The 26,851-nt window shown below is 38.5% G+C and overlaps 1 pseudogene; it reads right to left on the bottom strand.

Moving 5' to 3' along the window:
* Window positions 1-942: 942 nt before the first annotated feature.
* LOC126067547 (olfactory receptor 2L2-like) lies at window positions 943-23,299 on the bottom strand (annotated as a pseudogene).
* Between the last annotated feature and the right edge of the window lie 3,552 nt (window positions 23,300-26,851).

A 26,851-nucleotide genomic window follows, 5' to 3' on the forward strand; every position in this document is an offset into this window, starting at 1 on the left:
CAAGTATTATAACATGTCTTACCTCATAGCTTCTTGGTCTAGTTCTCTCTGTATAAGACATTTGTATGACATAATTAAGAGCAATGGGTAATTTAATAGCAATAAACCTTTACATATGCATAAAATTTTATACTTCACAATTTGCTCTTACAGGTATTTTTAAAAATTATTTCTCACAAATATGATAGATCAGGTTTTCAAAACCTCAAAAACTTTATTACAATTGAAAGTCAGGTATACTATTATCCATTTTTTATATGGAGAATATGAAGAGCAGAGAAGCTAAATGGGTTAGTCAAGATCACACAAGTAATTTGCAAAGCTAAAATCAGAATTCATGGCTTTTGTATACAAATTACCCCTAGATAAGCATGGGTTTCATTCTCAGGCAGCCTAATAGGAGTATGAGTCATTCACTATTATACTTACCTTATAAAGGGAAAGTTTGAGCTCACTGAGGTTAGTCACCTAACTAAAGAGTGACAAGTCAGGTCTAAAACTGGGGTTTAATTTTTCCGAGTTCAAGGCTCTCTTCCTGCCTCATCCCTACAAACATGCTGTATGATTTCAGGGCCACATAAAAAAGAAAAAAAATTGCCTTCGACAAGTGAATCTTGGATTAATTCTTTATTTAAATTTACATATATTTTATTTAAAGATGAATCTCTTTATTGTACATGTATAAATGATTGGTAGCAGTTTTTTTTTTTTTTTTTTTTTTTTAGCAGTTTAAAGTTCAAATTCCTGGAATGTTACACATATGTCGTTATTGATTTGCTTGTTTTAATATAAACTTAGTTGTCAACAAAACTCATAAAAACTATGGTAAAGAAAGTTGTATTTTTGTTTTCATATATTGTAAAATAGTCAATAATGCTGAGGTGTCCTGTGCTATGCCCAAGACTGTATTATGTGGCATAAATTTTCATAACCTCAAAAACTTCATTTTACTGGACAACACAACTGCTGTTCATATCCTTCCTCAGAGCCTCCGCCACCTCCTTGATCCTCAAGCTATAGATGAGGGGGTTTAGCATGGGGGTGAGAATGGTGTAGAGCACAGAGAGACCTTAGTCCAGATCTGGAGTGTGGGAAGACCCAGGCATCATATATGCCACTATGCCTGGCCTCAGATACAGACTCACCACAGTCAAGTAGGAAGAGCACATGGCCAGGGCTTTTTTCTCCTCCTCAGGAGAATTAATTCTGAGAATAGTGAGAAAATGCAAATGTAGGAGGCTGTAATAAGAGATACCAAACCAAACCCACTGCCCTCGAGTCGATTCCGACTCATAGCGACCCTACAGGACAGAGCAGAACTGCCCCATAGAGTTTCCAAGGAGCACCTGGCAGATTCGAACTGCTGACCTTTTGGTTATCAGCCGTAGCACTTAATCACTACGCCACCAGGGTTTCCGTAATAAAAGATAGTGGCATGATAATAAAAATGATGCTCATAACCACCACCACCATTAGGCAGCATCAGGATGGCAGGCATCTCACAGAAAAAGTAGTTGACTTCTCTTTTCTCACAGTTGGGGAAATGCACCGAGTAAATAGTTTGTGCCAAGGAATTTAGCACAGATGTGATAATTACTAAACTCTGGACGGGGTAACAAAGCTATAGCCTTTCCTTTTGATAGCTCATGACTTAATAGCTGTACAACTCTTCTTACCTCAAATCCAGGACCCAACAGCCATCTGCAGACAGACACTGGAACTCATGATGGTTGGATATCTCCGAGGGTTACACACAGCCACATAGCGGTCATAGGCCATGAGAGTCAGGAGGATGCATTCTGCATCAGCTAATATCAGACAGAAGAACTTCTGAGCACCACAGCCAACATGGGAGATTGTTCTGTTCTCAGAAATCGGTGGCCATCTTGGGATCTGTGCTTGAAACATAGGCCAGGTCAATGAGAGAGAGCTGACTTAGAAAAAAGTAAATGGAAGTGTGGAGCCTACAGTCCACCCAAATCAGGAGGACAAGGGTGGCATTTCCTGCAACTGCAATGATGTAGATGATAAGGATGACGGAGATGAGAATGCTAGAGTGTCTGTAACCAGGAAAGAGCCCCAGAAGAATGAAATCTGACTGCTGTGTTGTATTTCCTCTCTCCAGAGCTCAAGAATTCTGACTGAACAAAAAAAAATACTGGGGAGAAACCAGCCAAATTGTTAAATTTTATAGTCTGGTGATTATTAAAAGATGTGTTTAGATCAAGTAAATATCTCTTTTATCAGATTCTAGGAAACTATTAAATTCTTTATTTTATTTATAAAGTTGTCTACCAACTTCTAATATGTGCAACTGCATGTACAGTATTTTTACATATTCAGCCATAGAGATACTCTAAGAAATTCTATGATCATAATGTGTAGTCACTTGGATGTAGAATCATACATTGTTGAACTGGAAAAATTCTAGACAGCCTCTTGTTTGTGCCTGTTTTACAGATGAAGAAAAGTAGTGATGATGGTTGTACAACACGATGAACGTAATTAATATCACTGAATTGTTCATGTAAAAAATACTGAAATGGCAAATGTTCTGTTAGACAGAAAAGATAGATGATATATAGATATATGATTGATAGATGATAGGTAGGTAGGTAGGTAGATATAAAAAACCAAACCAGTTGTCATCCAGTGAATTTTGACTCATGGTGATCTCGTATGTTATAGAGTAGAACTCTGCTACTTAGGATTTTCAATGACTGTGATAGTAGATGACCAGAACTGTCTCACCCAGCACCTCTAGGCGGATTCAAACTGCCCACATTTCAATTAGTAGCTGAGTGCTTAATGGTTTGAGTCACCAAGGGAGAATATGTGTATGTACACATACATACATATACATATACATATAAACACACACACATACACGTGTGTGTGTGTAAATATAAATATATTCCTACATATATATATTTACCACAATAGAAAAATAATAAAACTTAAAGGAAAGGCAGTTTCAAGCTAAAGTCCCGATATTAGGTATCTTGTGTCAGGATCAAAATATTCAGTTCTTCTAAAAAAGCCCACTGATAATGCTTATGTTGCTAATATGTGGAGATTTTAAATAAAAATTAGTGTGATAATTACTTTCTGGGCATGGGAATAAAGCTATAGCCTTTCCTTTTGACAGCTTGTAAGTTGATAGCTATAGAAATCTTCTTACCCTCTGTCTGGCCTTTCTGGGTATGTAACTAATGGCAGTTTATGTTTGATAATGTAGTGGATCAGGGCACAGATCCTGGAAAGTGTCCTGTAACGTGAGGGATGAACTTCTGTCTTCTCACTGATTATTGTCATTTTATCAATATGACCAGTCAGTGTAGTCCAACCTAGCCGCAGTGACTGGCATTTTTCATTTGACCCATTTGAATGCGTTTATTCTGCTTTTAATGACTCAGGTTACAGTGAACTAAATACCAGATTCCCATTGCCCATAACAGGGAGGGCATGGTAGAATCAGACACTTTCCCAAGCTTGGTAGAAACTCACTGGGTTAGCAGCACTAGCCTCCTCAAACTAATTTTCTCTAAATTTTCATGCTGTAATCCCTGCCAGCCACACCTTTTTTTTACTCTCACCACTTTTCTACTTGTTATTTCCGACCTATTTTTCAGGGCTCAATGCTACATGAAGTATTCCCCATCCTTGTCTGTATTGGGTGCCACTGCAATGTGTCCCATAAGATCTCTGTTATAACACTTGTCTCATTGTAGTGTAATTGTTTTTTGATTGTCTCCATTACAACCTGTAAGATCTTTAAGGGAAGACACCATATTTTTGTACTTCCAATACCTATCAAGGCACCTGAGACAAAGAATGAATAAAATTATATTATTTAAATTCCCTGTGGTTCTCTCTGGAAACCCTGGTGGCATAGTGGTTAAGTGTTATGGCTGCTAACCAAAGGGTCAGCAGTTCAAATCCACCTGGCGCTCCTTGGAAGCTCTATGGGGCAGTTCTACTCTGTCCTATAGGGTCGCTATGAGTCGGAATCGACTCCACGGCACTGGGTTTGGTTTTTGTTTTTGTTTTTTTCTTTTGATTCTTTCTAACCCCAGAATCCAAGTGCGACCAGAATGCCTTTGAGGGGCAGAGGGTCCCAAATCCTTGTGGTGTGCTCCTTCTGCTGATCCAGTGCCTATGTTATCATTACTCAGTCCACAAAGATGCGTTGAGCCCCCTTCTGATTTTCTGGATAAATGTATTTATTGTTTTTCCCTGCCTGCCTGTGGGCAGCTCACAGTGATTTTCAGGCATAAACTTACTTTCTAAAATGAAAGGAATATTATGTAAGAGAAGAAAATAGGATAAAATGGCTTATTTGCTGATGCTGTGAAAAATACTCAAAGTTCTGATGTATTATTAAAGTATCTGATTTCATCCAATAGTTTAAAATTCCATTAAGTACTAGTGAGACAGAGGCTTTCTACACAAACTCAGTAGCAAAACTACTATATAATGGCTCAAACTATTACTTTTATGTTTAACCTATTGGCTGCTGTGTATCTGAAACTTGACTGAAGTGATGTCTGCATAAAAGTGATACCTCTGCCCAACTCCTTGATAATATGCAGACCACAACTGATAATTTGGCTCAACACTGAGTGCAGAACCATCCATTAGTAATTTTCACACTTGAATAAGCATATGGCAATAAATAACACATCTACTCTAATATTCTATAACCAAGAGGAGAACTATGCTACTGTCAATATGATGCACTAAATACTCATATAGTTGGTAAATGGATATTGAATTGAAAAAATACATATTCTTTATTAGATATTATTGATTATATATTATTAAAAATATGTATTATTACATAAGTTTATACTTTTTAATTTGCATCCTTAAAACAAAATTGAAAGACTAAGTCTTTGACATATATTTGGTCATTTTATTTGAAGGCGATGTCTATATAAAGTAGAAAAATGTTAAAATTTCAAAGTTCTATTAAACAGTGGATTAATTGATCTACATGACATAAAGAAATAAGCATGTTCCTTTTTTAAATAAATTATTTTGCTAATCCAGCTAGAAGTTTTGAAATTGGTTAGGCAAAAGTTGTTCAGTGATTCACAGATTCATTCATGTAGATACAGCTGAAGTAAACAAAGCTGATCAGGGAGCAAGCCATCTACCCAAAATACTTAAAGTACCCAAACTCTTATTTTTTTTTTTTAAGTCTTTCTGAATTTAGACTATGATTGTGTCCCATTATTTTAATGAATTCTTATTTGCTTTTTTGATAACGGTAATCTCACACACTTTCTACTGTATGAATTAGCTTTTCCAATATAATCCCAAAAACCCAGTGCTGTCAAGTTGATTCCAACTCATAGCGACCCTATAGGACAGAGTAGAACTGCCCCGCAGAGTTTCCAAGGAATGCCTGGCAGGTTCAAACTGCTGACCCTTGGGTTAGCAGCCATAGCACTTAACCACTATGCCACCAGGCTTTCCTTTCCAATATAATAAAAAACAAAAAAATTTTTTTTTAGCTACCTTAAATTCCCGTGTGTTCTGTTGTATAATCACTTTCCCTTCAAAATAATTCAATCTTCTTTCCTTTCAGGACTGTGCAGCTCTTTGATGTGTTATTTATCAGACAAAATTTGAAGAGTTGGTTTTGTTCTAAGGAAATGGTCCCCTCTGTATCCACAGATCACAGTGGCTTGGACAGGATATCATTGGGTAAATTCTTCGCTCATGTTCTTGGGATTAAATATGTGGCTTGAATACTAAAACTCTATCTCACCACATAATCCAGGGACCAAGGGTTCTTGGGGATGTGCCCTGAGGGAGCCTTGTCCCCAGACATTAATTAGTTCTAGACTCTGTCTTCCCTGATGAATAATTAAAATTGTTTGGAAAGAAAAATGTTCTCATCCAATCTTCTACTTTAGGGAGTCACTTGTCTCCAGTGATTTTAGCTATTCCTAGGATATGCTTTCTTCTAGACAAAAAAAAGAGAGCGTTGTTTCTGCTATAACCAATAGGCTCCTATGAAACACTTATGAAAACAATTCCCTAAAATTTCAGATTTAGATACATAATTGAACTGGTTGCTACCAAGTCAATTCCAACTCGTGATGACCGCGTCTGTGTCAGGTAGAACTGTACTCCACAGGATTTCCAAAGGCTGAGTTTTAGAAAGTAGATCACCAGGACTTTCTTCCTAAGCACCTCTGGGTGACTTGAATCTCCAACCTTTCAGTTAGCAGTTGAATGCATACACCACTTGCACCACCTAGAAAACATAATTAGAAACTGTAAAGCCAAAACTCCTAATGAGGAAATAATGTAAGAACCTTCAAGATTAAGGACTCACTGGTTAAAGTCTGGCTCTTAATTCAGGGCATATGTATGTTTCCAAGAAGGTGGTTGCCAGGAATTTGTTATGAGGTGATTAACTGATCTATGGCGGTATCAGGTAATCTACCTAAAATATGATACAGAAGAGAGTATCTTAAAAAGAATAAAAAATGAGTCTCCTAGAGGCAATGTGCTTAATCCTTCTCTATTTCTAGTGATAGTTTGGATCAATGACTAATAGATATACAAAGACAACACTTTTTGGGATTATGCCTGAACTAGACTTATTATGTCTCTTTCCAAAAGACTTTGGGTTTATATTTTTAGATGATTTGAAACTCTTTTTCTCTGTATATAATAACTTTATAGCACATGTTATAGTGGCTGCAACAATGGGCTCAGGCATAACAACAATCATGAGGATGGCACAGGACCGGGCAGTGTTTCATTCTGTTGTACATACGGTAGCTATGATTCAGAACTGACTCAACGGCACCTAATAACAATAAAAATAGTGAAATATACTGACCCCTGGACATGGAGGTGAGGATTATAAAGAACACAGATGTAGCCTGGCCACAGCTTTGTTTCTACCCTTAGGGGAGTTGATGGAGAAGATAGTGATGTGGTAGGGGGCCAGGATGAAGGCAAGAGGAATGATATGACCATTGACTTTATCATAAATTCAAAATTATTCTCACATATTATCCTAATTTCAAGAATAAATGATGCCCATAGTTCATTAGTCGTTACCGAGGGTGGGAGAGAGGGAGAAAGAGTGAAAGAGGGAGTCATTACTTAGGGGGGCTCTGAGCTTATGTTAAGGGTGATAGAAATAATTGGAAATGAATAGTAGTGATGGTTTTGCAACATGATGAACATAATTAATATCACTGAATTGTACACGTAAAAAAAGGTTAAATTGACAAATGTTTTGTTTTGTATGTATGTGTATATATGGAAACCCTGGTGGCGTAGTGGTTAAGAGTTCGGCTGCTAACCAAAAAGTTGGCAGTTCAGATCTACCAGGCACTGTTTGGAAACTCTACGGAGCAGTTCTACTCTGTTCTATAGGGTTGCTATGAGTCAGAATCAACTCGACATCAATGGGTTTGTTTGTTTTTGGTATATATATATATATATATTCTACAATAAAAAAAGAAGAAATGATGCACCTCTTTGTGACACAGAAAGACATATATATATAAGGTAGACAATGGAAACCATAGAATTCAGTTCCACTTCCAACTTAGAAGCCCCAATCCATCATCAGGCAGGCCTTACATTCATGGTGCCTAGGGAGCTCAGAGCACAAAGTAACAAAATAACGCATCTTCTTTATTCGGGTGACACTTTAAAGGGTAATCAATATTTTCTAGCCCATGGAAATCTGCAGAGTGAATGTAGGTACAAATTTGCTGCTTCTCCCATGCATGTAATAAAAATGGATCTTTTCCCCTTAATATGTATCAAAATAGAGGATTGCCTTTTTTCAATTTTTGAAGTAAGTTTGTTTATAATGCTCTTTTTTTTTTTTTGCAAGGAGAAGATTTATTATAATTCTTAGTCATTGATAGTTGTTGTTATTAGGTGCCATTGAGTCAGCTCTGACTCAAAGTGACCCCATAGGACAGAGTAGAACTGCTATATACGGTTTCCAAGGAGCAGCTGGTGAATTCAACCTGCCTACCTTTTGGTTAGCTGCCGAGCTCTTAACCACTATGGCTCCAGGGCTCCATAATTCATAGTACTCATAGAAGTTCTCTCAGCTGTTATGTAATCTTTGAATAGAATAATTTACTTTATTTTGATTTTGTAGGTGAATATTTCAGAAAAGGAAATTAATCAAGGTTCTTGGCTGAGATGAGCATGAAAAGAAGATATTTTCTCATAAGAACAAATGGAAAAAGGAAGAATAAAGTTGAATTTCGAGATTACAGGTGCTAAGAGCAAGGAGGGGGGGAAGCACTGGGTGTGATAAATGGTTAGGCCCTCGGCTGCTAACAGAAAGGTTGGAGGTTTCAGTCCACCTAGAGGCACCTTAGAAGAAAGGCCTGGCAATCTACTTCCAAAAAGTCAGCCACTTTGAAACCCTATGGAGCACAGTTTTACTCTGACACACATGGGGCACCATGAGTCGGGACTGACTCAACAGCGACTGATAAGTGCAAGGAGACAGTTGTGGGATTCAGCTCACACTGCCCCCATGACACCAAAACTGGAAAGTTGAGCAGACATGTGAGGGCCCTGTATGCATGGTACACTTCTGAGTACCTGGAAGATGTGCGGGATCTGGAAATGTAGATTTCTTGCAGTTGAGAGAAGAGCTCCTCAAACAAGAAGACACCCTGTTTTTCCCCAAAATAAGCAACTGAGATGGGATATTTCAAAGTGGAATTTTGTAGCATTTTCTGTTTCTGCATGCACTATGTAAATGAAATATTTATTTTCTGTCATGTAATTCTCTTTTAAAATTCTCTTTCTTTGGAAATCCTGTACTGTTGTATCTGATGTCTTGTACAATTGAAGTATATTGATTCTTCTAGATGATGTCGAAGATTAATCAACCAAAGACAAAGTCAAATTTATTGACTCCATGCATCAAGGGAGGGCACTACAAAGAAGCCATAGAATGCCACTCTACAAAAGGTAGGAGGGAGGAATCTTTTGTACAGTTTGCATTCTCACTACAGCATTCTGAAACGGGCCTAAGAGAAATGGGGAGCATTTCTGAATTGACTGCTGTTTCTGGAGTAGGATTACGAGAAGTGAGGATTAGCAAAATATTGTGACTCCACAAAAGTGTCTACATCCTAATCCCTGGAACCTGTGAATATATTAGGCTACAGTAGAAAATGGGAATTAGGGCTGCAGGTGGAATTAAGGTTGATGATAATCAGTTAACCTTAAAATAGGGAGCTTATCCTGATTTTCCAGGCGGGCCCAATGTAATCTCAAGAGTCTGTAAAAGTGGAAGAGGCTTCTGTAAAGGGTGATGGGAAATTTGGGGAATAGATAATGGTGATGTGTGAACAACATGATGAACGTAATTAATGTCACTAAACTGTATATGTAAAAATATTAAAATGGCAAATGTTTTGTTACATTTATACTTACCACGATTTTTTTAAAAAGTGAAAGAGGAATCAGGAGAGTGAACCAGAGAAATGGCAGCCTAAGAAGGACTCTACCTGCATCACTGGTGTTGAAGATAGAGAAAGAGACTATGTGCCAAGGAATGTGAGTGGTCTCCAGAAGCTGGGAAAGGCAAGGAAATGGATTCTTTGAGTCTCCAGAAAGGCGCACAGCCCTGACAACACCTTGACCTTAGCCCGGTGAGATCTATGTTCGACTTCCAACTTACAGACCTGTATAACTACAAGTTGTTTTAAACCACAAAGTTTGTGGCCATTTGTTAAAGCAGCAATAGGAAACTAATACATATTTATTGCCATTGTGAGGCATGGGTTGCTTAGCCATTGGGTATCTCCAGTAATAAATAGTAAAGCAGGCCTGTGAGCAATTGGTAATAAAGCAGTAGGGGGTCACGAGAGGGTCCTTAAGGTATTTTACAGGTGTTTTTTTTAGCAATCATTGGGAGGAACAATGCTTTCTGTGTGCATTGCAGCTCTATTGTTGTCTGTCCTCTCAGCCTGATTAACTACAGGGCTGCTTTTTTCATTTCCAGTCTGTGCTGACTTTCATTCTTTTAGTTCTAAAAAATATTTTCACTCTTTTAATGGCATATTTTTCCAAAAATGCTGTTTCTGAGTGAAGACTTACACTAAATGATTCATTATTCTCCCTAAAAATAACCTTACAAGATTCAGTGACATGATTTACCTACAAGTATTTGATGTGAGAATAACTGAATTTTCTAGATTGCAATACCTAAACCCTACACAGCCTTTTATAGTTTGTATTCTATACTTCAAAGAAATTAAACTCTATAGCAGAGATGATAAAAATATATTTATTTACATTTAATCCTTTTAGACTGGATGGAATAAATATTGACAGGGATTTACTTTGTAATTTTGCTGGTGAAGAACCACAAAAAGTGAAGAAGTCTGTAAATATAGGAACGTTTTATTGATTTGCAAGCTTATAAATTATAAAACACCAACATGGTAGACATATTACAAACTGTCCATCCCAGCCAGTTAAGTATATGCACGTATCTTTGTGACTGTTTTCAACGATTTGGAACTCTAGGTCTGAGACATTAGTCTCTTTCTCCCTTTACACAAACTAAGCTCAGCAGGTGTGTTTGGCCTTAGTGAGGACTGATACCTTTTTCCACCAAGAGCCACTTCTATCCTGACGATTTATCTGGCTCATTCTGGATTTGGTGCGTCATTTCAGAAATACACTGAGAATTTTCCCAGAATATCTTAGGGGCTGTGAGGAGGGGAATCACTAGACACCCGTTAAATCAAGTCATTGGCACCAGCTTCCCCAGAACAAGTTTTCCCTCTGTTTTCTTGGCGCTATCCTCTTACATTCAGCTCCTTGGCCTCCCCCCATCTCACTCTTTTCCCAGTATCATAGAGTGGCATCATACCAAATATTTTGGAGATACACCTTCCCCATCACAAGGACACATTCCCAAGTCGCAGAGGCATACGGCAGTAAATCCTGAACAGCGATAACATCCCCAGATAGGTGAGCAAGGGCAGCACATGACATACCGTGTGAGGTTGCTGCAATTACCTATACACAGATGACTTACATCAGACTCACACAGTGTTGACCTCAGAGTAGTTTGTTTGTTTGTTTGCCAATACCTAAGAATGTGCAGATCTTATATAAAAATCTGTATCTCAGTTATTCTGGGAAAATAAGAAGATTTGGCTGTACTCCATGCCTTGGCATGCACTTCTTAAACACTAGCTGGGCCTCAGAGCAGAGTATGCACCCCGAGTATACACCTGGTTCACTCCGGCCTCTTGTGCCCAGCATTAAGGAAGAAAGGCTGTGCCAATTCGTCAACCTTATGTGGCTGATTTCTTATATCCAGCCAATTTATCTCATTTATCTAATTAGATCCATAAACATTAGAGTTCATGATCCATAAGGTTAAAGCTGGATCCTGGCACAAGTGTGAAATTGCTAAAGTGTTTCTTAATCTTTTACTTCCCTCTGCGAGTTATATTTAACCTCAACACTTATCTGTCATTTCTAGAAAAAAGAAAAATGTGGAGTTTTGTTATTACCAGTACCGCCTAAATTCTTTTGCAAGAAAAGGTTAACTCAGCAGGTGGGGGTTGCTAAAACCCTGTGTGTTCCTGAGAAAGGCTTGTCTTCAGGACTGACCTTTGGCCAGCTCCTGGGAAATAATCTCTGAGCTCAGGAAATATTCTGCCTGATAAGGGTGTTTTTGTATGCCTGAGGCCTTGGGCCATGCTATACTAATTTGATCAGGTAGTTTATGCTAATATGATTCATGATGAACACGTATTTTTGCTCTGGGGGCTGGATTCTGTATATCTAAGGTCAGTGCTCAGGCACTGCATGCCTACCTGACTGACCCCAGTTAAAAACAATGGACACCAATATTCAGACGAACTTCCCTGATTGGCAACACTTTTCATCACTGTATATTATGCTTTTATAATGATGACTTTTGAAACATGTGAATGTATTTCATACTTTAAAGTCTAAAAAAAAATTTAAGAAATATGACTAACAAAATAGAGATCGAGAAATACATCCTAATGTATTTCAGAATTTAAAACACAGCAACACTGTTTTATAGAGATAAAAAGAAAAATAAATAAGTGCTTTTGTGCAGTGTTGACTTTATAACTGCAAGCCTTCTCTAAACCCATAGAAAAAAAGTAACTCCAGATTAACTACAGGCATAAAGACAAAAAATAACAATAAAATATTAGAGAAAAGCTATAAGATTACATGTAAAATATGGGATCAGAAGGAGTCCTCTTAAGGAAAGCTGGAGTACAGGATCAATTTAAATATGGACATATATTAGTAAAATTCCTTTACAATTTGGTTTGATAAAGGATAGCATTAGAAAGAGCAAAGACAAAAATGATACATTTGGAGTAAACATCAATGCACAAACAAAAGAATATCTGAAAAACCTCTTACAAATTGAAAAGTAAAAGATGAAAAACCAACAACAAAAAAAAGGCAATTAATGTGAATAGGCAATTTAAAGATGAGTAACTCAAATTGCTTACAAAGCATACACTTTAACTCATTAAGAGTAAGAGGAAAGAAAAATTAGGCATCTAAGGCATCACTTCAGATGCAGACCAAGAGAAAAAAAAATTAAAAGTAATAACACCTCTTCTTGGTAGTAACCAGTAAAAATAAAATTTATAAATTATCATTATAAATGCAAAGAGTTACAACTAAATGATTCCAAAAGGCTAAAATAACCAAAACCAAAACCCAGTGCCGTCGAGTCGATTCCGACTCATAGTGACCCTGTAGGACAGAGTAGAACTGCCCCATATAGTTTCCAAGGAGCGCCTGGCTGATTCAAACTGCCAACCCTTTGGTTAGCAGCCATAGCACTTAACCACTATGCCACCAGGGTTTCTAGCTAAGATAAAGAGATAGAAAAAATACACCAGACAAATATAGATAAGAACAAAAAAGAAGATGAAAACGTGACATCAGACAAGTTGAAATTCAGGCCCATTTTACAATTCTGTAGGCCAAGTCACAATGAAGGTAAAAAAGTTATCAATATCTGCAACAGGACGTACAGAAACCACTTTCATAACACAGAAACCACCAGAGATCCAAGGAGAAATAGGCAGATAACATTTCCAAGGCAATTCAGGTAAATAAAAAATAAGGGAGAATGTAGAAGAAAGAAACATAGTCATCAAGAAAGACATAATTCAACCTCAATAAAAAATAATAATGACAAGCCTACTCAGGAAAACAGAGTATTCTCTAAAATTAATCATATAATGGGTCGTAAAAGAAACCTCAATGTTTCATAATTAGAAATAATACAATAATAACACTAACTAGAATGCAGTAAAATTAGAAATTTATGACAAATTCAAAAAGATCCTTCCAGCACAAAATTTTAAAAAACAATTCAATTAAACAGCATTGTGGTCAGAGAGGAAACACAAACGCCTAATTTCTTGCAATTAATGATTAAGAAAACACTACATATCAAAATCTATGGGATACAATTAAAGCCAAGGTCACAGAGAAATACATATATAAATATATACAAATATACATATGAATTCAAATAAAGAAATGAAAATTAATGAGTTAAACCCCCCAATTAAAAAAAAAAAAAACCTAGGGAAAAAAACAACAAAATTTACCAAAAGAAAGTAAGGAGAAAAAAATAAAATGGAAACAGTAAAAGAATGAGAGAGAAATAGGATAAATGAATAACTATCTAAGAAAATAAAATTTAGTCAAAATGGCTGTAGTAAAAATGGAAAGCTTAAAGAGACCAGTTTCAGTGAAAGAAATAGAGACAGTCTTTCAAGCACTGCCCACCACAAAGCATTAGGCCCAGGGAAATTCTAACACTTTCAACCTACAAATGGTATAATGCCACCTAAACTGTTCCAGAGAAGAGAAAAACAAGCAATATTTCCAAACTATTTTTTTAAATAATTTTTATTGAGCTTTAAGTGAACGTTTACAAATCAAGTCAGTCACATATAAGCTTATATGAACCTCACTCCATACTCCCACTTACTCTCCCCCTAATGAGTCAGCCCTTCCAAGCTCTCCTTTTGTGACAATTTTGCCAGTTTCTAACCCTCTCTACCCTCCTATCTCCCCTCCAGACAGGAGATGCCAACACAGTCTCAAGTGTCCACCTGATACAAGTAGCTCACTCTTCATCAGCATCTCTCTCCAACCCATTGTCCACTCCCTTCCATGTCTGATGAGTTGTCTTTGGGAATGGTTCCTGTCCTGGGCCAACAGAAGTTTTGGGGACCATGACTGCCGGGATTCCTCTAGTCTCAGTCGGACCATTAAGTCTGGTCCCTTTATGAAAATTTGGGGTCTGCATCCCACTGATCTTCTGCTCCCTCAGGGGTTCTCTGTTGTGCTCCCTGTCAGGGCAGTCATCGATTGTGGCCGGGCACCAACTAGTTCTTCTGGTCTCAGGATGATGTAAGTCTCTAGTCCATGTGGCCCTTTCTGTCTCTTGGGCTCTTAGTTATCGTGTGACCTTGGTGTTCTTCATTCTCCTTTGATCCAGGTGGGTTGAGACCAACTGATGCATCTTAGATGGCCGCTTGTTAGCATTTAAGACCCCAGACACCACACTTCAGGGTGGGATGCAGAATGTTTTCATAATAGAATTATTTTGCCAATTGACTTAGAAGTCCCCTTAAACCATGGTCCCCAAACCCCCGCCCTTGCTCCACTGAACTTTGAAGCATTCAGTTTATCCCAGAAACTTCTTTGCTTTTGGTCCAGTCCAGTTGAGCTGACCTTCCGTGTATTGAGTATTGTCCTTCCCTTCACCTAAAGTAGTTCTTATCTACTAACTAATCAGTAAATAACCCTCTCCCACCCTCCCTCCCTCCTCCCTCTCCTAACCACAAAAGTATGTGTTCTTCTCAGTTTATACTATTTCTCAAGATCTTAAAATAGTGGTCTTATACAATATTTGTCCTTTTGCCTCTGACTAATTTCACTCAGCATAATGCCTTCCAGGTTCCTCCATGTTATGAAATGTTTCACAGATTCGTCACTGTTCTTTATCGATGCGTAGTATTCCATTGTGTGAATATACCACAATTTATTTACCCATTCATCCGTTGATGGACACCTTGGTTGCTTCCAGCTTTTTGCTATTGTAAACAGTGCTGCAATAAACATGGGTGTGCATATATCTATTCCTGTGAAGGCTCTTATTTCTCTAGGGTATATTCCGAGGACTGGGATTTCTGGGTTGTATGGTAGTTCTATTTCTAACTGTTTAAAATAACGCCAGATAGATTTCCAAAGTGGTTGTACCATTTTACATTCCCACCAGGAGTGTATAAGAGTTCCAATCTCTCCGCAGCCTCTCCAACATTTATTATTTTGTGTTTTTTGGATTAATGCCAGCCTCGTTGGAGTGAGATGGAATCTCATCGTAGCTTTAATTTGCATTTCTCATTAAAAAAAAATTTTTTTTTAACTAATGGCTAGTGATCAAGAGCATTTTCTCATGTATCTGTTAGCTGCCTGAATATCTTCTTTACTGAAGTGCGTGCTTATATCCTTTGCCCACTTCTTTTTTTTTTTTAAGTTTTTTTTTATTAACTTCTATTGAGCTTCAAGTGAACATTTACAAATCAAGTCAGTCTGTCACATATAAGTTTATATACATCTTACTCCTTACTCCCACTTGCTCTCCCCCTAATGAGTCAGCCCTTCCAGTCTCTCCTTTCGTGACAATTTTACCAGCTTCCAACTCTCTCTATCCTCCCATCCCCCTCCAGACAGGAGATGCCAACACAGTCTCAAGTGTCCGCCTGATATATTTAGCTCACTCTTCATCAGCATCTCTCTCCTACCCACTGTTCAGTCCCTTTCATGTCTGACGAGTTGTCTTCGGGAATGGTTCCTGTCCTGTGCCAACAGAAGATTTGGGGACCATGACCGCCGGGATTCCTCTAGTCTCAATCAGACCATTAAGTATGGTCTTTTTATGAGAATTTGGGGTCTGCATCCCACTGATCTCCTGCTCCCTCAGGGGTTCTCTGTTGTGCTCCCTGTCAGGGCAGTCATCGATTGTGGCCGGGCACCAACTAGTTCTTCTGGTCTCAGGATGATGTAGGTCTCTGGTTCATGAGGCCCTTTCTGTCTCTTGGGCTCTTAGTTGTCATGTGACCTTAGTGTTCTTCATTCTCCTTTGCTCTAGGTGGGTTGAGACCAATTGATGCATCTTAGATGGCCGCTTGTTAGCATTTAAGACCCCAGATGCCACACTTCAAAGGGGGATCCAGAATGTTTTCTTAATAGAATTTATTTTCCCAATTGACTTGGATGTCCCCTGAAGCCATGGTCCCCAAACCCCTGCCCTTGCTCCGCTGACCTTTGAAGCATTCATTTTACCCCGGAAACTTCTTTGCTTTTGGTCCAGTCCAATTGAGCTGACCTTCCATATATTGAGTGTTGTCCTTTCCTTCACCTAAAGCAGTTCTTATCTACTAATTAATCAGTAAAAAACCCTCTCCCTCCCTCTCTCCCTCCCCCCCTCGTAACCACAAAAGTATGTGTTCTTCTCAGTTTATACTATTTCTCAAGATCTTAAAATAGTGGTCTTATACATTATTTGTCCTTTTGCCTCTGACTCATTTCGCTCAGCATAATGCCTTCCAGGTTCCTCCATGTTATGAAATGTTTCACAGATTCGTCACTGTTCTTTATCGATGTGTAGTATTCCATTGTGTGAATGTACCACAATTTATTTACCCATTCATCCGTTGATGGACACCTTGGTTGCTTCCAGCTTTTTGCTATTGTAAACAGAGCTGCAATAAACATGGGTGTCCATATATCTGTTTGTGTGAAGGCTCTTGTTTCTCTAGGGTATATTCCGAGGAGTGGGATTTCTGGGTTGTATGGTAGTTCTATTTCTAACTGTTTAAGATAATGCCAGATGGATTTCCAAAGTGGTTGTACCATTTTACATTCCCACCAGGAGTGTATAAGAGTTCCAATCTCTCCGCAGCCTCTCCAACATTTATTATTTTGTGTTTTTTGGATTAATGCCAGCCTTGTTGGAGTGAGATGGAATCTCATCATACTTTTAATTTGCATTTCTCTAATGGCTAATGATGGAGAGCATTTTCTCATGTATCTGTTTGCTGGCTGAATATCTTCTTTAGTGAAGTGTGTGTTCATATCCTTTGCCCACTTCTTGATTGGGTTGTTTGTCTTTTTGTGGTTGAGTTTTGACAGAATCATGTAGATTTTAGAGATCAGGCACTGGTCGGAAATGTCATAGCTGAAGATTCTTTCCCAATCTGTAGGTGGTCTTTCTACTCTTTTGGTGAAGTCTTTAGATGAACATAGGTGTTTGATTTTTAGGAGCTCCCAGTTATCTGGTTTCTCTTTGTCATTTTTGGTAATGTTTTGTATTCTGTTTATGCCTTGTATTAGGGCTCCTAACGTTGTCCCTAATTTTGTTCCATGATCTTTATCGTTTTAGTCTTCAAGTTTAGGTCTTTGATCCACTTGGAGTTAGTTTTTTTGCATGGTGTGAGGTATGGGTCCTGTTTCACTTTTTTGCAAATGGATAACCAGTTATGCCAGCACCATTTCTTAAAAAGACTATCTTTTCCCCAATTAACTGACACTGGGCCTTTGTCAGATATCAGCTGCTCATATGTGGATGGATTTATATCTGGGTTCTCATTCTGTTCCATTGGTCCAGGTGCCTGTTGTTGTACCAGTACCATGGTGTTTTGACTACTGTGGCTATATAATATGTTCTAAAATCAGGTAGAGTGAGGCCTCCCACTTCCTTCTTATTTTTCAGTAATGCTTTACTTATCCGAGGCTTCTTTCCCTTCCATATTAAGTTGGTGATTTGTTTCTCCATCACATCAAAAAATGACATTGGAATTTGGATCGGAAGTGCATTGTATGTATAGATGGTTTTTGGTAGAATAGACATTTTTACTATGTTAAGTCTTCCTATCCATGAGCAAGGTATGTTTTTCCACCTATGTAGGTCTTCTTTAGTTTCTTGTAGTACTACTTTGTAGTTTTCTTTGTACAGGTCTTTTACATCTTCGGTAAGATTTATTCCTAAGTATTTTATCTTCTTGAGGGCTACTGTGAATGGTATTGATTTGGTGATTTCCTCTTCGGTGTTCTTTTTGTTGATGTAGAGGAATCCAACTGATTTTTGTATGTTTATCTTATAACCTGAGACTCTGCCAAACTCTTCTATTAGTTTCAGTAGTTTTCTGGAGGATTCCTTAGGGTTTTCTGTGTATAAGATCATGTCATCTGCAAATAGAGGTAATTTTACTTCCTCCTTGCCAATCCGCATGCCCTTTATTTCTTTGTCAAACCTGATTGCTCTGGCTAGGACCTCTAGCACAATGTTGAATAAGAGCAGTGGTAAAGGGCATCCTTGTCTGGTTCCCGTTCTCAAGGGAAATGCTTTCAGGCTCTCTCCATTTAGAGTGATGTTGGCTGTTGGCTTTGTATAGATGCTCTTTATTATGTTGAGGAATTTTCCTTCAATTCCTATTTTGGTGAGAGTTTTTATCATAAATGGTGTTAGACTTTGTCAAATGCCTTTTCTGCATCAATTGATAAGATATGTGGTTTTTGTCTTTTGTTTTATTTATATGGTGGATTACATTAATGGTTTTACTAATATTAAACCAGCCCTGCATACCTGGTGTAAATCCTACTTGGTCATGGTGGATTAATTTTTTGATAAGTTGTTGAATTCTATTGGCTAGAATTTTGTTGAGGATTTTTGCATCTATGTTCATGAGGGATATAGGTCTATAATTTTCTTTTTTGTGTGATATCTTTACCTGGATTTGGTATCAGGGATATGCTGGCTTCATAGAATGAGTTAGGCAGTATTCCGTCATTTTCTAGGCTTTGAAATACCTTCAGTAGTAGTGGTGTTAACTCTTCTCTGAAAGTTTGGTAGAACTCTGCAGTAAAGCTGTCCGGGCCAGGGCTTTTTTTTGTTGAGAGTGTTTTGATTACCTTTTCAATCTCTTTTTTTGTTATGGGTCTATTTAGTTGTTCTACTTCTGATTGTGTTAGTTTAGGTAGGTAGTGTTTTTCTAGGAATTCATCCATTTCTTCTAGGTTTGCAAATTTGTTAGAGTACAATTTTTCGTAATAATCTGATATGATTCTTGTAATTTTAGTTGGGTCTGTTGTGATATGGCCCATCTCCGTTCTTATTCGGGTTATTTGTTTCCTTTCCTGTATTTCTTTAGTCAGTCTGGCCAATGGCTTATCAATTTTGTTAATTTTTTCAGAGAACCAGCTTTTGGCTTTGTTAATTCTTTCAATTGTTTTTCTGTTCTCTAATTCATTTAGTTCAGCTCTAATTTTTATTATTTGTTTTCTTCTGGTGCCTGATGGATTCTTTTGTTGCTCACTTTCTATTTGTTCAAGTTGTCGGGACAGTTCTCTGATTTTGGCTCTTTCTTCTTTTTGTATATGTCCATTTATCAATATAAATTGACCTCTTAGCACTGCTTTTGCTGTGTCCCAGAGGTTTGGATAGGAAGGGTTTTCATTCTCATTGCATTCTATGAATTTCTTTATTCCCTCCTTAATGTGTTCTATAACCCAGTCTTTTTTCAGCAGGGTATTGTTCAGTTTCCAAGTATTTGATTTCTTCTCCCTAATTTTTCTGTAATTGATTTCCACTCTTATGGCCTTATGGTCCGAGAAGATGCTTTGTAATATTTCGATGTTTTGGATTCTGCAAGGGTTTGTTTTATGACCTAATATGAGGTCTATTCTAGAGAATGTTCCATGTGCACTAGAAAAAAAAGCATACTTTGTAGCAGTTGGGTGGAGTGTTCTGTATAAGTGTATGAGGTCAAGTTGGTTGATTGTAGCAATTAGGTCTTCCGTGTCTCTGTTGAGCTTCTTACTGGATGTCCTGTCCTTCTCCGAAAGTGGTGTGTTGAAGTCTCCTACTATAATTGTTGAGGTGTGTATCTCACTTTTCAGTTCTGTTAAAGTTTGTTTTATGTATCTTGCAGCCCTGTCATTGGGTTCATAAATATTTAATATGGTTATATCTTCCTGGTCAATTGTCCCTTTAATCATTATGTAGTGTCCTTCTTTATCCTTTGTGGCGGATTTAACTTTAAAGACTATTTTGTCTGAAATTAATATTGCTACTCCTGCTCTTTTTTGCTTATTGTTTGCTTGATATATTTTTTTTCCATCCTTTGAGTTTTAGTTTGTTTGTGTCTCTAAGTCTAAGGTGTGTCTCTTGTAGGCAGCATATAGATGGATCGTGTTTCTTTATCCAGTCTGTGACTCTCTGTCTCTTTATTGGTGCATTTAGTCCACTTACATTCAGCGTAATTATAGATAAAAAAGTTTTTAGTGCTGTCATTTTGATGCCTTTTTATGTGTGTTGTTGACAGTTTCATTTTTCCACTTTTTTCTGCTGAGACGTTTTTATTTGTAAATTGTGTGTTCCTCATTTTCATAGTAGTCGAATTTATGTTTGCTGAGTCGTTATGTTTTTCTTGGCTTTTATTTTGAGTTATGGAGTTGTTATACCTCTTTGTGGTTACCTTAATATTTACCCCTATTTTTCTAAGTAAAAACCTAACTTGTATTGTCCTATATCGCCTTGTATCACTCTCCATATGGCAGTTCTATGCCACCTGTATTTAGTCCCTCTTTTTGATTATTGTGATCTTTTACATATTGACTTCCATGATTCCCTGTTTTGAGCATTTTTTTCTTTTTAAAATTAGTCTTAATTTGTTTTTGTGATTTCCCTATTTGAGTTGATATCAGGATGTTCTGTTCTGTGACCTAGTGTTGTGCTGGTACCTGATATTATTGGTTTTCTGACCAATTTCCTTTAGTATTTCTTGTAGCTTTGGTCTGGTTTTTGCAAATTCTCTAAGCTTGTGTTTATCTGTAAATGTTTTAATTTTGCCTTCATATTTTAGAGAGAGTTTTGCTGGATATATGATCCTTGGCTGGCAGTTTTTCTCCTTCAGTGCTCTATATATGTCATCCCATTGCCTTCTTGACTGCATGGTTTCTGCTGAGTAGTCTGAACTTATTGCTTCTCCTTTGTAGGAGACCTTTCTTTTATCCCTGGCTGCTTTTAAAATTTTCTCTTTATCTTTGGTTTTGGCAAGTTTGATGATAATATGTCTTGGTGATTTTCTTTTTGGATCAGTCTTAAATGCGGTTCGATGAGCATCTTGGATAGATATCCTTTCATCTTTTATGATGCCGAGGAAGTTTTCTGCCAACAGATCTTCAACTATTCTCTCTGTGTTTTCTGTTATCCCTCCCTGTTCTGGGACTCCAATCACACACAAGTTATTCTTCTTGATAGAGTCCCACATGATTCTTAGGGTTTCTTCATTTTTTTAAATTCTTTTATTTGATATTTTTTTCAGCTATATTGGTGTCAATTCCCTGGTCCTCCAGATCTCCCACTCTGTATTCCAGTTGCTCAAGTCTGCTCCTCTGACTTCCTATTGAGTTGTCTAATTCTGTAATTTTATTGTTAATCTTTTGGATTTCTGAATGCTGTCTCTCTATGGATTCTTGCAACTTATTAATTTTCCCACTATGTTCTTGAATAATCTTTTTGAGTTCTTCAACTGCGTTATCAGAGTGTTCCTCGGCTTTTTCTGTAGATTGCTGTATTTCATTTCTGAGGTCACCCTGATGTCTTGAAGCATTCCGTAAATTAGTTTTTTATATGCCACATGTGGCAATTCCAGGATTGTATCTTCATTTGGGAAAGATTTTGATTCCTTAGTTTGGGGAGTTGTGGAAGCAATCATGGTCTGCTTCTTTATGTGGTTTGATATCGACTGCTGTCTCCAAGCTATCACTAAGATATTGTAGTGATTTATTCTATATTTGCTCACTGAGTCTTATCTTGTTTTTTTTTCTTTCAATATATGTAGATGGGCTACCAGTTTGCGCTGTCTTGTTTGTTGCGGTCCTTGAATCCCTTATGTCCTATTACCAGCTGGTTTGGGCTGTTACCAGATATATAAGCCTAAGAGTCCATTCACTATTCTTGAGTAGAATCTGATTTTGGGTCATCAAGTGTGTGGTGCAGACGGTCACCTATCCACCTAAGAAGTAGTGGTGATAGCTGTGTGCACCAGATTCTAGTAGCAGCAGGGGTTCACACTCCAGGGGGGGCAGGATGCTGACAGGCTTCCCCCCAGTGCCAGTGAGGTAGGCGTGTCTCTATTCCTAAGGCAGTTTGGTGGGTGGGCTCTGCAGCTGTACCTTAGGCCCCCAATGCAAGTACCTCTACAGATTGGTAGGTGTCACCCTCCTTAGACCCTTAAGGCAGGAGGCTAGATGGTCTAGGGGGAGCTTCAACCCTCAGTTCCCTGTTGTGGGTCAGTGAAGGCTCTGTTGAATATGCAGAGATATCAGACCTGGGAAACTTGTTTTTTCAGTAATCCGCTAAAACAATTATGGTCAGATCCCTATCAGAAATTCCTTTTCATTATAATAGCCACCTTGTTCCCTGTAGGGATGAAAGCCCAAGACTGTGGGTCACTTATGCTTGGCTGGAGCTGGTTCTGTGTTTTTAGCCCAATTAGGGAAGGATTTTTGGTCCCTGGGTTTTTTGTAGCTGCTTCTCTCAGGCCAGGAGAATGGGTTAGGAAAAGACAAAAAAAGAAAGAAAGAAAGAGAGAGAGGAGAGAAGAAAGAAAGAAAGAAAGGAGGGAGGGAGGGAGGGAGGGAGGGAGGGAGGGAGGGAGGGAGGGAGGGAGGGAGGGAGGGAGGAAGGAAGGAAGGAAGGAAGGAAGGAAGGAAGGAAGGAAGGAAGGAAGGAAGGAAGGAAGGAAGGAAGGAAGGAAGGAAGGAAGGAAGGAAGGAAGGAAGGAAGGAAGGAAAGACAGACCGCAGCGCAGTTCACTCTCTGGCTCAGGAAATTCGAATGTTAATGGAGCCGCCTGGGAAGGGGAGGGGAGGGTTCGGATAAATAGGAGAGAGTAGCACCCGGGAATATAGACAAAGTTACTTATCTTGCTTGGGATGACTGTTTTATCTGAGATTCCTGAGGGGCACGTCCACTGTGTGCGCTGGCTGGGTAGAGATTGCCCCCGAGGGTCAGGCCCGCGTCCCATGCTTGTGCTGTCTCGAAAGCTGTGGTCAGTTCCTCCACTCCCAGTCCAAAGCCAAGTGCCAAGTTTCCCCAGCTGGGACACTGCACTCCAGGCTCCTAAACCAGTCGCTGCCTGCCGGTGAATTCTCCTCCTGTCAGCCACGTCATCGCGCTGCCTGCGTGCACTGGCTGGGCTTCCCCCAAGGTCACTTCTGGGGGTTAGGGCTGCGTCCCATGTTTGTGCCATCTCAGGATGCCATGCTCAGCTCCCCTGAGCCCAGTCCAAAGCCTGGTGCCAAGGTTTTCTGACTGGGACGCTGGCTCCAGGCTCCGAAAACAGTCGCTGCTTCTTCGTGGTTGTTCGTTCTCAGTCTCTGTCACTCAGGTCAACTCTTTATATCTGTGTTTGATGGTCAGAGTTCATAGAATGTCATGTATGTGATCAATTCACTTGTTTTTCTGAGTCTTTGTTGCAAGAGGGATCCGAAGTAGCTTCTACCTAGTCAGCCATCTTGGCCCCGCCTCCCTTCCAAAGTATTTTTATGAAGAAAGTTAAACACTAACTACCACCACCTTGAAAAAGTGCACAGAAAACTACAAATCAATCTCATTTTTTGAAAGTCAGTACAAACAATCCTAAATAAAATATTAGCAAACAGAATTCAACACCACATTAAAAAAGAATCAGTGAGTTTCTGCTCAGGGTCATGGGAAATTTGGCATTGACTAAGGGTGATGGTTATGCAACTAAATGATATAACTGATATTGCTAAGTAGTGGTGGTGTAGTTGTGTGCTGTTGAATCAGTTCTGACTCATAGCAACATTACAGGACAGAGTAGAACTGTCCCATAGGGTTTCCTACATTAATCTTTACAGGAACAGATTTACAGGTCTTTTCTTCCATGGAGCAGCTGGTGGGTTTGAACTGCCAACCTTTTAGTTAGCAGCAGAGCACTTAACCATTTCACCACCAGGGCTTCTTCACTAAGCGGTACAACTGAAAAATGTTGAGGTGGTAAATGTGTTACATATTTTTTTTACAAAAAAGAGAAAAGGAGCAGCTGTTGAGCGTGCTTATGCACAACCAAACATTTTGTGGGATTTGTTTTCTTGGTTTGGAGGTTTAGGATCTGGATTTGGAGGGACTTCCCAATTAATTGGCCTAATATCGTTTTCGATACTTCTGTTCCACCTCCTAGTTTGTTGCACAGTGTCTGAGGTGTAAAAAGTTAGCAAGTGGCCCTCCAAGGCCCAACAATTGGTTTCTATTCACCTAGAGCAGCAGAAGAAAAAGGAGAGTCAAAATTCATTTGATTTGAGGAAATCAAGTGTGTATCTGGTTGCCTCCATAAACAACTGCCTCCTTTGCCATGAGACTAGAAGAACTGGATGGTGCCTGGTTACCATTACTAAATATTTTGATCTGAGAGTCTATAAAACCAAATCAAACCAAACCCATTGCCATCGGGTTGATTCTGACTCATAGCAACCCTATATGACAGAGTAGAACTGCTCCACAGAGTTTCCAAAGAGCGCTTGATGGATTTGAACTGCTGACTTTTTGATCAGCAGCCAAATTCTTAACCACCATGCCACCAGGTTTCCAAGAGTCTATAGGAAAGGGGAAAATGTGAAACAGAATTTCAAATTTTCAATGGAATTCAGACTTTCTGGAGCCATTGAGAATGAATGAACCTCAAAAACTATTGCTCTGAGATAATCTTGAAACTTTAAACCTTAAACCTAAAATATCCCCTGATGTCTCCTTTGAACCAAAAATAGTTTAACTTAATTAGAAAAGTATGTCTGCCTTGAGCATTGTGTTCTTTTAGAGAATTACCTATGTGAGATCAGATTGACAACAGCAACTCAAAAGGTTGAATGGGAAGCTCAGGGGGCAGTAAGTTTAGGATAATGATGGTGGAATAATTTGGAAATGGATAGCGACAACTGTAGCACAACTTGAAGAATGTAATCAATGTTACTGAATTGTACATGTAGATACTGTGGAAAAGGTATATATTTGGCAGTATGTATTTTCATCAAAATAAAATAAATATTATAACCATATGGATTTTATTTCAGGAATAAAACAATGGCTCAATATTAGAAATCTATTAATAAGATATATTTATATAAGAGAAAAATAATAGGACAAGATCCATAGATGCTGAAAAGGCTTTCAACAAAATTTAATGCTCATTCCTGATTTTTTTTTTAATCAGTGAGCATTGATAGCAATTTCCTTACCATGACGGTAATGTGTACTCAAGTCTTAAAGCCAGCATCTTAGTTGGGTGTTGGGAACAGTGGAGGCATTTCCATTCCAGACAGAAATAAAGAAAGCAGGACATTATCCACACTACTATTTTGCATTGTGCTGGAGGGATTGGCCAGTGTAATTAGACAAGATAAACCAATTAGAAGTTTAGGAATGGGATGGGAACACTGTCTCTACTGGCAGATGACATATTATATCTGGAATATTCAAGCAAATCAATGATAAAGTTAACACTAATTAGCAATTATTAAAAGAATTTATTAAGGTAGAAAAATATAAAATCTATAAAAATTGATAACCTTCGTATATGCAAATCATTACCAACTGGAACATACACTGGAAGGAAAAAGTCTAATTACAATAGCATCATGTTGGCTGTTCTCATGAAGCCAGTGCCATCATGAAATCAGTGAGGTCACCAGGGTTTATTCAAGTCATGACAGCCTTTTTCTTACCATGTCACATGAAATTCCAAGAATCCCAACCCCTTAAGGAGGGGGGAGTCCAGCACAGGTAAGAAGAGCAAGAGGAAGAATCATAAAAGAAGCCCAATGAAATTCATGCAGGGATTCTCTAAAACTACTATTCTTCTAGAGGGCCAACAACCCCTGTCTGCAGAGTCTCAATGCATTAAATTATGGAGAAAGAACAAAATGATGCACACCCCAACTGCTAGGGGAAGCTATTCCTGCTACTCCACCCTTAAGGAGATGGAGTTTGGAAGTAAATCAATACAAATGGATTCCTAAAAGACACTCTTAGGGCAAGCTACCTTTACTGCTAAAAACATACCACATACGATGCATTTAATATTAACAATGTGCCAGGCAGTGCAGATAGAACATCACTTGCTTTATATCTTCCTAGCACACACTTGAGGTTGGTGCTGTTTTCATCCCCACTTTACAAATAAGAAAGCTGAGAAAAGGATTGAAATGGAAGAAGAGCAAGGGCAGGATATTATTGCCTTGGTTCCTTTCCTGCAGTGTTTCCTTACATTGACATTTTTCTTCACTAAAGACCACTGTTGTTTTTAAGAGATTCTCTCTACTCTCTCCTTCTCCTTCCCTGTCTAGGTACTGATGTCCCCCACTATCCACTGTAGTTTTTCTACAACCTGCCCACATGTTTACACTTTTCTAAACATTTCTTGTATGAACATCTTCTCAAATTACCCTAATTTGAGTACGCCATTTTTTTCTGCTAGCACACAGGGTCAAAGCCTAAATTTTGATAAATTCTCTATTTGTTTGAGCCTTCCCTCTATGCATTCACTAATTGTGTGTCTGAGGAGTGTAGAGGCACCCAGCTAGCACCTCATATGGCATTCTCTTGGCCTCAATTATCTTTAACCCTCCCTCTCTTTCACTTGGAATATTGTGCCCAATCTTCAACATCCAACAAAAACATCCTGGGGTCCCCCATAGAACCTACCCT

Source organism: Elephas maximus, chromosome 2 (assembly GCF_024166365.1).
Source record: "Elephas maximus indicus isolate mEleMax1 chromosome 2, mEleMax1 primary haplotype, whole genome shotgun sequence".
In the NCBI taxonomy this organism is placed as follows: Eukaryota; Metazoa; Chordata; class Mammalia; order Proboscidea; family Elephantidae; genus Elephas; species Elephas maximus.